Here is a 13,954-nt window from a genome sequence, read left to right as displayed (position 1 = left end):
GTATATTATATATATATATTATGTATATATAAAATACAATTTATCATTGTTAACCACCCAAAACTTTTACAATGTGTTTGTTTTCCTAGACGCGAATTTCAATATTATATTCAATATTAAAAAAAGAAAGAAAACAGTAAATTATCGGGATAGTTGATACACCTATTTTGGTATATTTTTATTTTAAAAAATTTAAAATTGTTTGTTATATTTAATGTTTATACAGGTGTTAATTATTCAATAAAATATACAAGTTTGTATGAATTAAATTGTTTCGTCATACATAAATAATGCCTGCTATACTATCTTAAATGTTCAATATTTATATTAAGTGAAAAAAATTATTTTTCTTAAGAGGACTCCACACCCACATGTGTTGTCCTGTCTTACAAAATATGTAAAACATAGCAAAAATTCGAGAAGCTTACAGTAATATAATTAACAAACCAAATTTTCACCATGAATAGGGAGAATGTGTCTTAGCGTTTTTATTTTTTTCGATAAGACCAATAATATATCAAAAGTAATTCAGAATTCAGGTTTGGGAAACGTAAAAATATAAGATTTTTAAAAGTATTATTTTCCATATTGTGTACCTACACAATTTATGTTAAAATAGAAAAATTGTGAATATTTATTGCGATAGAAATAATTTTATTGCTGCCATTTAATTAAATAAATTTAAGTTTAAAATATAGTGAATATACTAATATTTAATATGTGTATGATAATTAAAACTCATAATAGATTAGGGCTGTCAATGGCATCATTCGAGTTGACATAGGTATCAAAAAGCAGGGATTTTAACCGAATACATTTATTATTTTTTTTTCCAATTTCACTTTCTTTTTTGATAACCGGTATTGATTTTTTCGACTTTACTTTTAAGTTTTTATATTAATGTCACTTTTGAATGGTTTAAACTGGTATAAAAATCGGTATTCTATATCGGGTAAAACCCTTAAAACCGAAAATAATGTTTTCGTTTTCAAGCCCTGGTAATTATAACCATTTTACGAAAGATAGTGTAGACCAGTGTTTCTCAACCTTTTTACTGTGGCGACCCCTACATATATATTTTTACATACTCGCTTAGATTATCATTATAAATAATCTAGAGTCTATAGTTACTACAAGTACTGTACACGAGAAATATAAAGGATACATATTATAATATTATATTTATTTAAAATTAAAAAAAACGTACATTAAATATTTCATTTTATTATATAAATATATTTTTATATTAAGATTTTTAATGGCTTGGTTGTTGCTGTTGATGTGATATTATTTCGTCAATTCTTGGTTTAATTGACTTCGTCAAGCTAATTCTCATGAGTATTATCCAAATTATGTTTTTTTGTAATATTTGAGTTTTGATTATCAGAAGTCGATGTATTGTGCGGTTATTTGAAAAAGTTCGTCATTTGCAACTGTTTACTCATATTAGAAATATTTTATAATAATACATAAAGTCAAATAAAGATAAAGTGTATAAAAATGTGAAAAACAATATAAAAATGCAACTTATTAACCTATATTTTACAACGGCGCACGGCACGGCGATGGTAACGATGAACTGTGACATAAATATATAATAATATAATATGTGCAGTGTGCACTGCGGCCGCGGCGGTGGCCTTATCTTAGGTTGATACTTGATAATCTATATTCAACGTTTATTATAGATTCTTTAATAGACGTCATAGAGTAATATCGCTTTAAAAATGATAATAGTGTGTTTTCCATTTTAATATAAATAATCTATACTCGTAATAGGTATGTAATATAATAATATTTTATTGATTTTATTTTTTTATTATTCGAGCTTTTAATTTTTGCATTGATTTAAATCATTCGATTGCGACCCTAAATAATAAGTTGGCGACCCCCAGGTTGAGAAACACTGGTGTAGACTTAATAATATAACGTGAATGAATGTGAAGACTTTCCACACAAATCACGACATGATTCAAATAGTGAAATGTTAAAGTGGGGGTGCAACCATTTCCCCAGCAACCCCAAAAGAAAAACCTTCATATCTCGCAAAGTTCAAAAGCACAAATGTCGAGACTTTCAGCACAAAAGAGCACAAACGATGCACAAATCAACGGCATGATTCAAATAGTGAAATGTAAAAGTGGGGGTGCAACCATTTCCCCGGCACCCCCAAAAGAAAAACCTTCATATATCGCAAATATTCTTATGCAGCAGTATTAAACTTTTTGCAACCAGTTGTTCAAAAAAGAAAGTAATTAAATATAACTATCAATATCACTATTTATTATTTTTTTTTTACATTTAATTATCATTCAATTTTATATTGTAATTACTAATCATAATATTTACATTAATCAATCAAATCATAAAGTAATAGGTAATTAAATTTTCTTGCTACTTTAAAATCATTTTATCTGGTTGTGCCACAGATTTATTAATTAGTCTTAAAGTGTAGGTCAAAAAATGTACCCATTATTTTTTATCATAATGTATCTTTCCTATATTATATTTTATTATATCTAACTTTTTTCTTTTTATAATAATAGATAAGGTGATTTTTTAAGCATGTGCACCTTACTTTTTTGGAATTTTTTAATACATCTGATGACCTTATTTTCGACTACTTGAGTTTTTTTGTACCAATTGTGACAATACAAATTGTAAAAACAGTATAAAAATGTTACCTACCACAACTAATAATACATATAGTTTACAATTTTCTAAAACCATTTTTAAGGATTATTATCCTTAGTATAGGTAAACATTTTATTAACTCAGAATTTTGATTTAGATACATTAATATCTTTAAAAAAATCATTCTCTAAATAATTTTCAGTATAAAGGGGGCTTCTCATTAGAAAAATAGAAGTTTGTGCCGCCATAGGACACTCCTGCAGTAGTACAACAAATATCAAAAATTTGATAAAATGGTCTTAGGTAAACTTAAAAATTCTAAACATCAAAATTAATGTATTATTGAAATGGGGCAGAGCATGCTTAAAATAATCATTCTGTATATTTTAGTTTACATAGTTAATTACTAAAACATTGTTCTATTCTATAATGTTTCTTCGCAGTCACTATTTATTACTAATCTCTTTTTTTTAATGTTCTCACTAATTTAATTTAATTTTTTAAAAACAACTTTTTAAAGCCCTTTAAATGTAAATAAGTGTTTGAATTAAATATTCTATATGTTTATAATTAATTAAGTTTTGGGATTATTTTTTGATATATTTAAAATAATAAATTAACTAAAAAAATAGACTAATTAAAAATTAATAATCTTTCTTTTAAAGATACTTGTCTTTTGGTTTAGAAATTACCAAAGGTTATATAATTTTTATATTCATGTTATTCTTAAAATTTGTATAGTTCAATTATATTAATTTAATAAAATAATTTACATATCATTATTTATTTTCATAGAACCACTGGAAACATGAGTTCCATCGAAACCTCATTGGATAACACATTAACTGAAACTGAAAATGATAGGAATGATGGTGTATCTCCAGAATTTGCTTCAAACACATGTACTCTTGCCACCCACTTTTTTCCACCTCAAAAAAAGAAGAAAGCTGCCTTTCAAGAAACATTACTGGCTGATATAAAGAACCCCCCTCACAGACCTATTGACACAGAAGATACTGATAAAGCTTTCTTTGTCTTTTTTACCCGAAGTTAAAAATTTAAATCCAGAACAAAAATCAGAACTTAAATTTCAATTTCATCAGCATGTTAGGAATATTTCTCAGTATAATCCAAGTATATAAACCTACTATAGTCCTTTAAATTATCAACAGGCCCCACAACCACAAAGCTCAATATCAATACCATCACCCATCAACTATACACAACCTACCTACCGGCTACCACCACTCCTATAATCCAATAAGTAATAATTTTACTCAGTCGACTGATCAAACACCATCACAGTCTCAAGGATATTCTCCATTTCCAGATCCGTCCAATTAATTTTATAATAGATATTATTTTAAAATGTTTTTTATTAATTATATTATAATATAATCAAAGTTTTATTTTATTTTATAAAAGTTTTCTAATTAATTGTTAAATTTTACTAAAGGTTATTAGTTATTTTATGTTGTATTTTAATTTATTACATTAACAAGTTACTATCAAAAGGCTGATTTTATTTTAAAATTTTTCTTTTTTTGAATTCATAGGTACCTATTTTGTTTTATTTTATTTTATAAATGTTATACATTTTTCTTGTTATAATTAAGTTATTAAATTTGACAAATGGTTATAAGTTATTTTATTTTGTATTTAAATTTATTACATAAACAAGTTTTACTATCAAAAAGGTGGTTAAATACATACCTATTATGTTTTATTTTTATTTTAAAATTACAAAATCGTTTAAAATTAGTAGTTATGATTTTTGGTTTTAATTCATCTAGTTTTAACTAGGTAACTAACCAATCAGTTATTTTAAACTCTACTAAGTTTTTAAATCACTTGATATTTTAAAATATCTTTAAATTTACAATACCAGTAATTTTTTTTTAATCAAGTTGATATTGTTCGGAACGTGAAGCAGTTATACGGCGTCCCGGTTCATATCGGCAAATGCGTTGCTGCAGTATGCAGGCCGCCCGGCACCTATGACCAGTACCGTTCGGCCTACCGTCCGACTTACCACGTTAACTACCGACCGACCGTTCATAGCCATTGTTACCGTCATCGTTTTGTGTATCGTTCTGAACATATACCGTCATCACTACCAGTACCGTCCACCAACCATACCTTAAGCCGTTGATTGTCCAGCGGACTGCTGTCGCCCAACACGGTTTTTATATACATATATTTTGTTATTATTGTGTTTATACCGTAATTAGTTTTTACCTAACATTATTATTATTTATTGTATTAATTATTGCCCTCCGCTGGCCAGCACTATTGTGCCCCCTACTTCACCTAAAGTATTAGTTATTATTATCATTTTTATTTGAATAGTAGCACCCGGTGACACCGTGGCAAACATAAGTTGTTGCACCATTATTTATCCTTTTGATCTTACATACCGATTATACAGTCCACTCCTACCTCCGATCAATTACAGATATATTACCTTAATGTAATTGTTAGTCTTAGTTCAGCACTAATAGAGTTACGAAACTGGGTATTTTCTTTTGTTCTGTAAGGGCGTAACTTCTCTAATAATTCATCAAAAGAAGTTATAGACATCATATAATACTCAAAAAACTTATCACTGTCAAATCTCAAATTTGTATAAAAAGTATCAAATTGGTTCACTTCTTCTCTATCATGGTTAATTGGATAAACCCAATATTTTACTATTGATTTTGGTGGATCCATTCACCAAATGCTTCGGCGACAGCAATCACTTTAAGTAAATTGTCATAATCATCTAACTCCATTCTAAATAAATTAAATGTAATTTAATAAGTAAGCATATTATGCATTAAATTAACTATTAATTTAATTTATAATTTACTTACATGCATTTAGATGTTTGTGTACAAATAGTGGTACATAGGTAGCTATAGAAAATTTAAATTTACAGTACCTATTAGATACAGTAAAATATAGTAAATACAGATCACATGAGATCACAGACCATAGTAGTTGTAGTTAACCAACAACTTTACTAACAATTTATACAATTATCAATATTTTTAAATTAGAAATTGATGTTTAGCCAGTTTAGGCGCGAAAATCGAGTGATAACACCAATTGTATCAGCGGCAAAAATTGCAGTGTGGTACGAGTCGTAAAATCCGCGAACGGTAGAACCGTTTCGAACCAACGGCGAATATACCGCAGTGCGTTGGGACCCTTATTAATTTAATAATCCCATGTGATTATTCTACGGAAAATAGATTGAACGATAAATAGTAAATACCCCTTAAGGGGCTCAAATACATTGTTACAAGTATGGATTACTTAAACTTACAATGTGCAGCTAAAACTTCCGTTCCAACGATACCTACTGTATAAATTTACCGATTCGAGAAAAATTAAGTAAGTACTCTGTTTAATATAATAGTAATATATAAATGGAATTACTTTCGAGAAAACAGTATAATGTTTTAAATCTCAAAAATTAGTTTTTTTCCGTGTTATTTTTCGTTGACTTAACATTATTCCTCCAACACATTTTTATCGAAATATGTACTACTATTGGTAGGTCACAATTAATGTAGGTAGGTATTTAAATTCGTCAAATTTTGAAAAATTGCGTATATGTAAGTGTTTACGAACAACTTATGAATAAATTAAAAATCAATAATGAAGTTTAACAGCGAAAATATTAATCAGTGTTGCAAAAATTTGGAATATTTTAGGAATTAAATTAATTAAAATTAAAATTATAAAGGTTAGCTCTTTATAATAATTGAATTACAGTTAGTACAGATCACATAATCTTTTAATTTATCAGTCTGTTTTGTAGTTCGAACTAATTGAAGAAAATAACTGATTCTGTTGACAACTCTGTTTTATTAACATTCTTAATATATTTTATTAGAACTTTAAGGTGTTTATTTAGCTGCTAAGACTTTATTTTTTTTAATATGTTTTTTTTTTTTAAACTTGGTATTATTAATTCTGACTTTTTTCACTTCTATTCAATTCAACACTTGATTACCTACGAATAAAATGTATCTGGTCGTTGTGAACTATTATTTAATGAAATACGTTTAATAAATAATTATGTTATATGAAAAAAAAATAAAAATCGGTAAATAATATTATTTATTTTCAGCCTCCCACAGCGTGGTATAAAATTTATCGCTTTACCACGAAGTGGCTATCCGTGGTTTCACTCTGATATTTTTATGTATCATCACTAAACTTTAAAATAAAAGTATATATACCTAAAATTATAAGGCGATATCCTAAAGATAATTTTAATCTTAATATTTTATTAACTATTATCACTCATTTTATTTTTCTTGGTGACATGATTTGTATTAAAAAGTATAGATACCTAATAGTTAATGCCTAATGTCAAATATTGTTATAAATAATATATGTATTTAGTTATTCTAATTTAAAAAAAAATTAGTAACACTTGTGTGATAGTAATGATAGCCGGGACCTACTTGAAACTATACATATTAGTAGTGCTGTGAATTTAATGCACTAAAAAACCTTAAAAAATGCAATAAAATATGCACTTAAAATGCAAAAAAAAAAGGAATATAAAATTCCAAAAATTATAGTATAAAATTCATTTAAAATGGTTTTTAATTTAATTTTTATATTTATATTAATATTAGGTACAAGATATTAAACATTAGTACAAAAAGTATTTATTTAATAAAAAAGTTCATTGAATCTGAATTAAGTTAACGCTATTCACCTGAAACATTAAAAAATATTTTTTTTGTATTTATTTTGTTAAAATAATAAAACAAACTAATAACTAAAATATTATTTAATAAAATATTAATTTGACATAATATAATACAGCCTGTGTAAAATAAAAATAAATGTTTTCAAACAAGTCAATCGTCGGAATTTGGTTAAATGCGAAAAAATTAAAAACGTAAGAAAATGCAAAAATATGCAAAATAAAAGTTTCATAGATGGATTCGTAATTACATAATTCAAATTATGTAGGTATTTACAAAGCTATGTTTTACAATCACCAAAAAAAAATGCACTTTCCTATTAATTCACGGCCCTGCATATTAGTATATTACAATACAACTACAATCCGAAAACATCTTATCGTCACGATGTGACAACCATAAGCTCTATATAATCATATTATGTATGGACGCAGCAGTTATTCCCAAACTTTACCGAAATAAGTATTAAAAATAGGATTGAAAAAAAATAAATCAAACATTTTTTGAGATGATTTTGTTGTGTTTCATACATTTTGGAATTTCCCCGAGGTCGTCGTTATTATATTGATGATATGTGAGAGACTATTGAAATTTAAATCGAAGTATAGTTGGATGACCACGGGCTGCAGGTGTTTGAAGGAACAATGCGGTGCAAAAACATACGAAACTGGGCATTATAAATTATAATAGTATGAAATATAAAAACGAATACCTTCGTATGATAATCATTTAATATATATACATATATTATAGAACTATAGAATTATAAAAAATTATTATCATAAATTTATGACAGTCGTAGATGACCCATTACGCGAGACAAAGGGACGAAAACCAATTACTGATGACTGATGAGATTCGGCGCAAAAAATACCTTGGAAATTATACCTATATTATGTTGCAGGTCATTATGTTGCGCCTTATAATGATAATATACGATAGGTACCTAGCTGGTATGTGTATACAGGACCGGACCGCTGATAAGTTTGGCTCTCTTCATTTGGTGAATGAAAGGAAATGCCGCTGTTGATGTATAATGGTACGGAGATCAAAAGGAAAACTTTAAACATAGTTTAGGGCACGCCGTATATATAATGACAGACGGATAACATCAATGAGGCTCGAATTGCTGGTGTATCGGTGGAATCGTATTGCTAAGTGTATTTACTGTGAAATACACCAGCGTTTGGAGATGAAAGAAATCAAGAAAAATCTAATTTAGTGAATGTAATATGAAGTAAATATAGTGAAACACTCATAGAAGGTAAATTATAGTTTATAAATCATGTCACTATTAAGTTGAATTTCCTCAAGATTGCGTGAAAAATATTCGTATTTATTGAATCGTTTTCTGTGATCAAATAAAAAAAAATCTCAGTCTTGATGACTGCGAACGAATCAGTAAATGATACTGCAATCGAAGAAATGATAAAAGCTGTCGATGAAGAGAGACAATTAGCAATTCAAAATGGAAATGTAGATGAATGTGGTGTACCAATGTGCACTGTTATAGCTGATGGCCAGTGGTCAAAAAGATCTTACAAAACAAAATATAACTCATTTTCTGGAGCAGTAAGAAACGTTTAAAATTTAAAAAAGATCATAATAATTTAAATTAAAACATGAATTATTTTTCATGCGACTATTATAGGATTTAACACTAAAAAGGTGTTATTTGAAGGAATACGAAATAGTTACTCTTCTGTTTGCCAGCGTGCTTTGTACCTGAAGCTGAAACAACAAGTTTGATGTCCGATATACGAAATATCGTATACAGATTAGCTGCAAATACAGAGAGCTTAATCGAAAATACTGACAACAACCCATGCAAACAATTTAACAGCTTAATCAATAAGCACATCGGAGGAAAATGCATCAATTTTATGTAGGGAAACAAGTATAAGACACGAGTAGAAACTGCAGTTCTTGCGTTTAATTCTGAAAATTATATACGCGCAGTCCAAAAAAAAATTATGTCTAGAAGTCCAGGTAAATAAATTAATCTAAATATTATAATTTGTACCTATATCTATAATAAACAACTTAATTGCTAATTTTATTTTAAATAGGAATGTTTAGTAAAGAATATGCAACAAATATTAATAGAATTGGGAATAATACCATCATGAGGAGATGAAAACTTTTTGATAATGGTGTTGTTCGTATGAAACACAAATTTACATTCAGTGCACCTGATAAATATTACGGTTTAGCCGAGCCCCTAGATGATTTCCTTATTTTATGTAATGAAGATATGGCGGAGAAAAAAAATGAATTTTTAAAAAAATCTACAGGATGTTGATCGGATTGAAATTGAAAAATTAACGAGAGACCAAAATCAAAGTCAGTTGTGGTTTAAAGAAAGAAAAATACGTTTAACTGCGTCGAAATTTGGTGAAGTTTGCAAAATGAGGGACAATGCTAGCTGCAAAAATAAAGTCCATGGAATACTTAATAAGCCACCTGCAACTTGTAAATCATTGGCTTACGGTATAGAAATGGAACCATTTGCAAGAACTCATTTTGAAAAACTTTACCAAGTACACGTGGAGTTATGTGGCCTATTCATTGACCGAGAATATCCGTTTTTGGCTGAAAGTCCAGGTAACACAATCACATAAATTAATAATTAATATGTATGTAGGTATTCACTTATTCAAAATTGTATACAGTGTTTATTATCACAATGTATTCACTATTCAGAAATTACACATGATAACAAATTAAATATTGTAACTTATGTTCAGATGGACTGGTTGGACAAGATATAATTTTGGAAATCAAATGTCCATACACTGCAAAAGATACAACCAGTGCCTTGGAAGCAGTTGAACGAAATTTGGTTTGTATGATAATTTATGTTTATGAAAAATAATAATATTAAAATAATATAATTATCTCAGATCAACACATATATCTCAGTTTACTTTTATGCACTACTTACTGCCACTACTGAACAATAATGTTACATAAAATCTAAAATTTGTTTATCATATTGTTTTAGTTACCATATTGTTCGGTAAAAGAAGGTATAATTTCTCTGAAGAAAGATCACGCGCATTATTTTCAAGTAATGGGACAATTGAGAATATCAGGACGAAAAATGTGTTACTTCATTATGCATACAAGTGATTGGACAAATGTTGAACAAATTTTTTTGATGTTGATTTTTGGAATCAAAAGATGATTAAAAAATTACAATTGTAAGAAATAAAAGATAAATGACTTGTAGTTAAATGTTAATTTTTTTGTTATATTTTGTTTTAGATTTTATCTATAATGTTTGTTATCGGAAATTGTTAACCCCCTTTATGGTAAACGATCATTAGTTAGTGATATTAGGGTACCAGCTCATATTTTAGAAGCACAGGCCCATAAAAAAGAAAAGAAAACTAAAATGATTAAAATAATTTGTTAATAAGTATCTATATTTAAGAGTATATTATATATTAAAACAATTTATTAATATCTAATATTTTGTATAGTACCTAAAACAAACAAAGCATTTATAAGAAATTTCATTATGAAGTTTTAATAATTGTTCCTACATTTTGTATTCACTGGAGATTACTATAAATGATTTGTAAATCGTAATATAATAAAAATAATTACTGTCCAAAACATAATTAATAAACTAATATTTAGGTAATAGGTACTTTGCTTTATGAATTGGACTAAATCATCAACGAGTATAGAGGCAGATGGAGTTGTCGAAGGTTTTATGAATAGTACTACAATGCATGGAATAAAATACAATCAACTAATTGGTAATTTTTTATATAGGTAACACGAAAAATAAAAGACAATTAGGTATTTCCGGATGAGCGGAGGTACCAAAAGCCGCGTTCATATGGACCAAATGCCGATTACGGTTTAGCTGAATCTCTCATAGAAATTTTGTCAGCTGAAGAATTGAAATCCAAAAAATTAATGTTTCTTACATCATTGAATGGTGTCAATTTTGAACAAGTTGAAATCGATACCCGAGATCAAAGTAAAAATGAAAAATGGTTTTATAAAAGAAAAATACGACTTACAGCACCACGTTTTGGACAAATTCGTAAAATGCTAGCCAACACATCATGCAAAAATTGTCAAATTTTCAAATAAAAATATGAAATACTTAACTTTATTAGTAATTACTTGAATTATAAACTGTATATAATTATTAATTATATTTCCATAATTAATTTATTTCCTTTCAGAAAAATTTAGTTTTATTGTATTGGTATGCAATATGCATATTAAAGTAAACAAGAGTTTTATTTATTAATTACAAACTAATAAATATATTATTGAATACACGCGTAATTCATAATATCTTGGTTGTTACTTATTAGTTATTAGTAAATCGTAGATTTCAAATTTTTGTAAGTAAGATACGAGTAGGTAGAAAGGTAGAACCTTATAAATAATAATAGATGATTGATGTGTGAAAAATGTATAATGTTCAGAAATACGCAAAAAATGTAATTTAAAAAATATACCTAGGTATGTGGTTGCGTATAACGTAAAATATCTAATATTATATTCAATTAATTAATAAAAATTAAAAATAATATTAAGATATTTAGGTAATATAATTAATTTAGGTTACAATTATATATTATATATTATTTACTGTATTGAATACATTTTTTATGAAGCAAGTATTTAATAATGCAATAAATACGCATAATTTTGCATTTTCTACGTTTTTAATTTTTTAGGTCATTTTTTCGCATTTTAGTTCATTTTCTAGTATTTTTAACCAAATTCCGTCGATTGACTTGTTTGAAAACATTTATTTTTATTTTACGCAGGCTGTATATATTATGTCAAATTTATATTTTATTAAATAATATTTTAGTTATTAGTTTGTTTTATTATTTTAACAAAATAAATACAAAAACAATTTTTTTAATGTTTCAGGTGAATAGCAATAACTTAATTAAGATTCAATCAACTTTTTTATTAAATAAACACTTTTTTGTACTAATGTTTAATATCCTGTACCTAATATTAATATAAACATAAAAATTAAATTAAAAACCATTTTAAATGAATTTTATACTATAATTTTTGGAATTTTATATTCCTTTTTTTGCATTTTAAGTGCATATTTTATTGCATTTTTTTGGTATTTTTTATGCATTTATAAATGTTTTTTAGTGCATCAAATTCACAGCCCTAAACTTCAAGAACTTAAATTATGGTATTAATATACTTTTTTAATTTGTAGTTGGGCTGAGTGATGCAGTTCATAATATAACTCCTACATTGCCACTAACGACAATACATGACATTAGCTACAATGACACTGCAGGTAAATTATTTTTTTAACTACTTAGTCATTAATTAAAATGAATAGTTAATATTATATATTGTAAAACTAATAAATAGAGTACAGCGTTATGTTATCTGTTATCATGATATTATATTATTTAGCCTTTTTAAATACATTTTATATTTTTATTCTCAGGTACTGCTACAGTTGAGCATGAAGGATTCTTAGAAAAGATTAATATTGTTGATACTGTAGTTAACCCTGAAAATCATTTAGAAATATATTATACTGATAAAATAGGTATGTAAATAAATTTTAAATAAACACTAGACAAATTACTCAATAAATTGTATTTAGATATGTTTTACAACTCTAACCAAAATCATGAATCTATACTTAATTTACTCTAAATGAATGCATCTAAAATCCAAGTCCACCATACTAGTTACTAATGCTTCCACTGCATAATTTATATAGGTCACATCAAAAATATAAAAGTAGATTTTAAAAAATGGTCCTTGTCAGCCAAACAGCGGAGAAATGAAAAATTATAAATTTCCATTGAATAATGGAAGACATTTTAGACCAGAATGGTTTGCTAAAAGTATGCAAGACGGAACTTTTATTAAACGAGATTGGCTTAAATACTCTGTAAGTGAAGATTAAGTTTATTGCATGTCTTGTATGTTGCCCGGAGAAAAGAATTCATGGACTACGAATGGTTTTAACTCATGAAAAAAAGCTACTTCCAAATTTATTTTACACGAGACTTTTTATCGACATGTTGAAGCTAGTCTTCAATTAAAATTAATGTTTGAATGTCTTCCATTACTGCCTGCTCTAGAAGAAGCGAAAAATAATGAAATTGCTACAATTGTTAGTCAACAGTTGATTGATATTACTGTATATTTAGCCATGCACTCTTTAGACACAGAGAAAATTGGAAAATATCTCAAAATCAAATCCAAGGGAATTTTAAGGATCTAGTTATGCTATTAACAAAGTATTCTCCTGTCTTAGCTACTTATATAAATGGAATTAAAATAATAAAAATAAATGTAAATTTAACTATATTTCTTGGGTGTGATAAAGTCAGTTGATTGAAGCTACAGCTCAATTTCTTCGTTTGAAAATTTATGATCAAGTTAGAAAAGGGAATTGTTTAGTGTGTCCAATTTCCATGTATACTACTTTTGATAATTCAAAAAAAGAAGAATTATCTTTTGTTATTCGATATTTTAATGAAGAGACTAGTAGCGTATATGAAAGGTTATTTTGTATAAAACAATGTTCAAGTACAACATCCCAATATCTTTTATCAGTTTTTGAAAATATTTGTGAA

At 27.0% G+C, this 13,954-nt stretch overlaps 1 protein-coding gene, 1 long non-coding RNA gene and 1 pseudogene across 3 annotated transcripts in view; 2 read left to right on the top strand and 1 right to left on the bottom strand.

The window, feature by feature from the left end:
* LOC149063067 (uncharacterized) overlaps nt 1-13,954 on the bottom strand; it is a 331,333-nt gene that overhangs the window by 57,693 nt on the left and 259,686 nt on the right. The window lies entirely within an intron of this gene.
* On the top strand, nt 5,782-13,616 carry LOC149063070 (uncharacterized). 2 transcript variants are annotated; one of them, XR_016189712.1, is made up of 4 exons: nt 5,782-6,012; nt 12,568-12,651; nt 12,808-12,912; nt 13,090-13,616. It is a non-coding gene; the product is annotated as an uncharacterized LOC149063070 (long non-coding RNA). The 2 variants fall into 2 exon arrangements; XR_016189711.1 differs by having other exon boundaries at nt 12,808-13,616.
* LOC149063071 (uncharacterized) lies at nt 8,730-10,764 on the top strand (annotated as a pseudogene).

This window comes from Diuraphis noxia, unplaced genomic scaffold, assembly GCF_037042655.1.
Source record: "Diuraphis noxia isolate RWA-SAM2 unplaced genomic scaffold, SU_Dnox_SAM2 contig0001, whole genome shotgun sequence".
Classification (NCBI taxonomy): domain Eukaryota; kingdom Metazoa; phylum Arthropoda; class Insecta; order Hemiptera; family Aphididae; genus Diuraphis; species Diuraphis noxia.
Note: the sequence above shows the minus strand (reverse complement) of the source record. Positions and strands in the feature narration are given on the sequence as shown.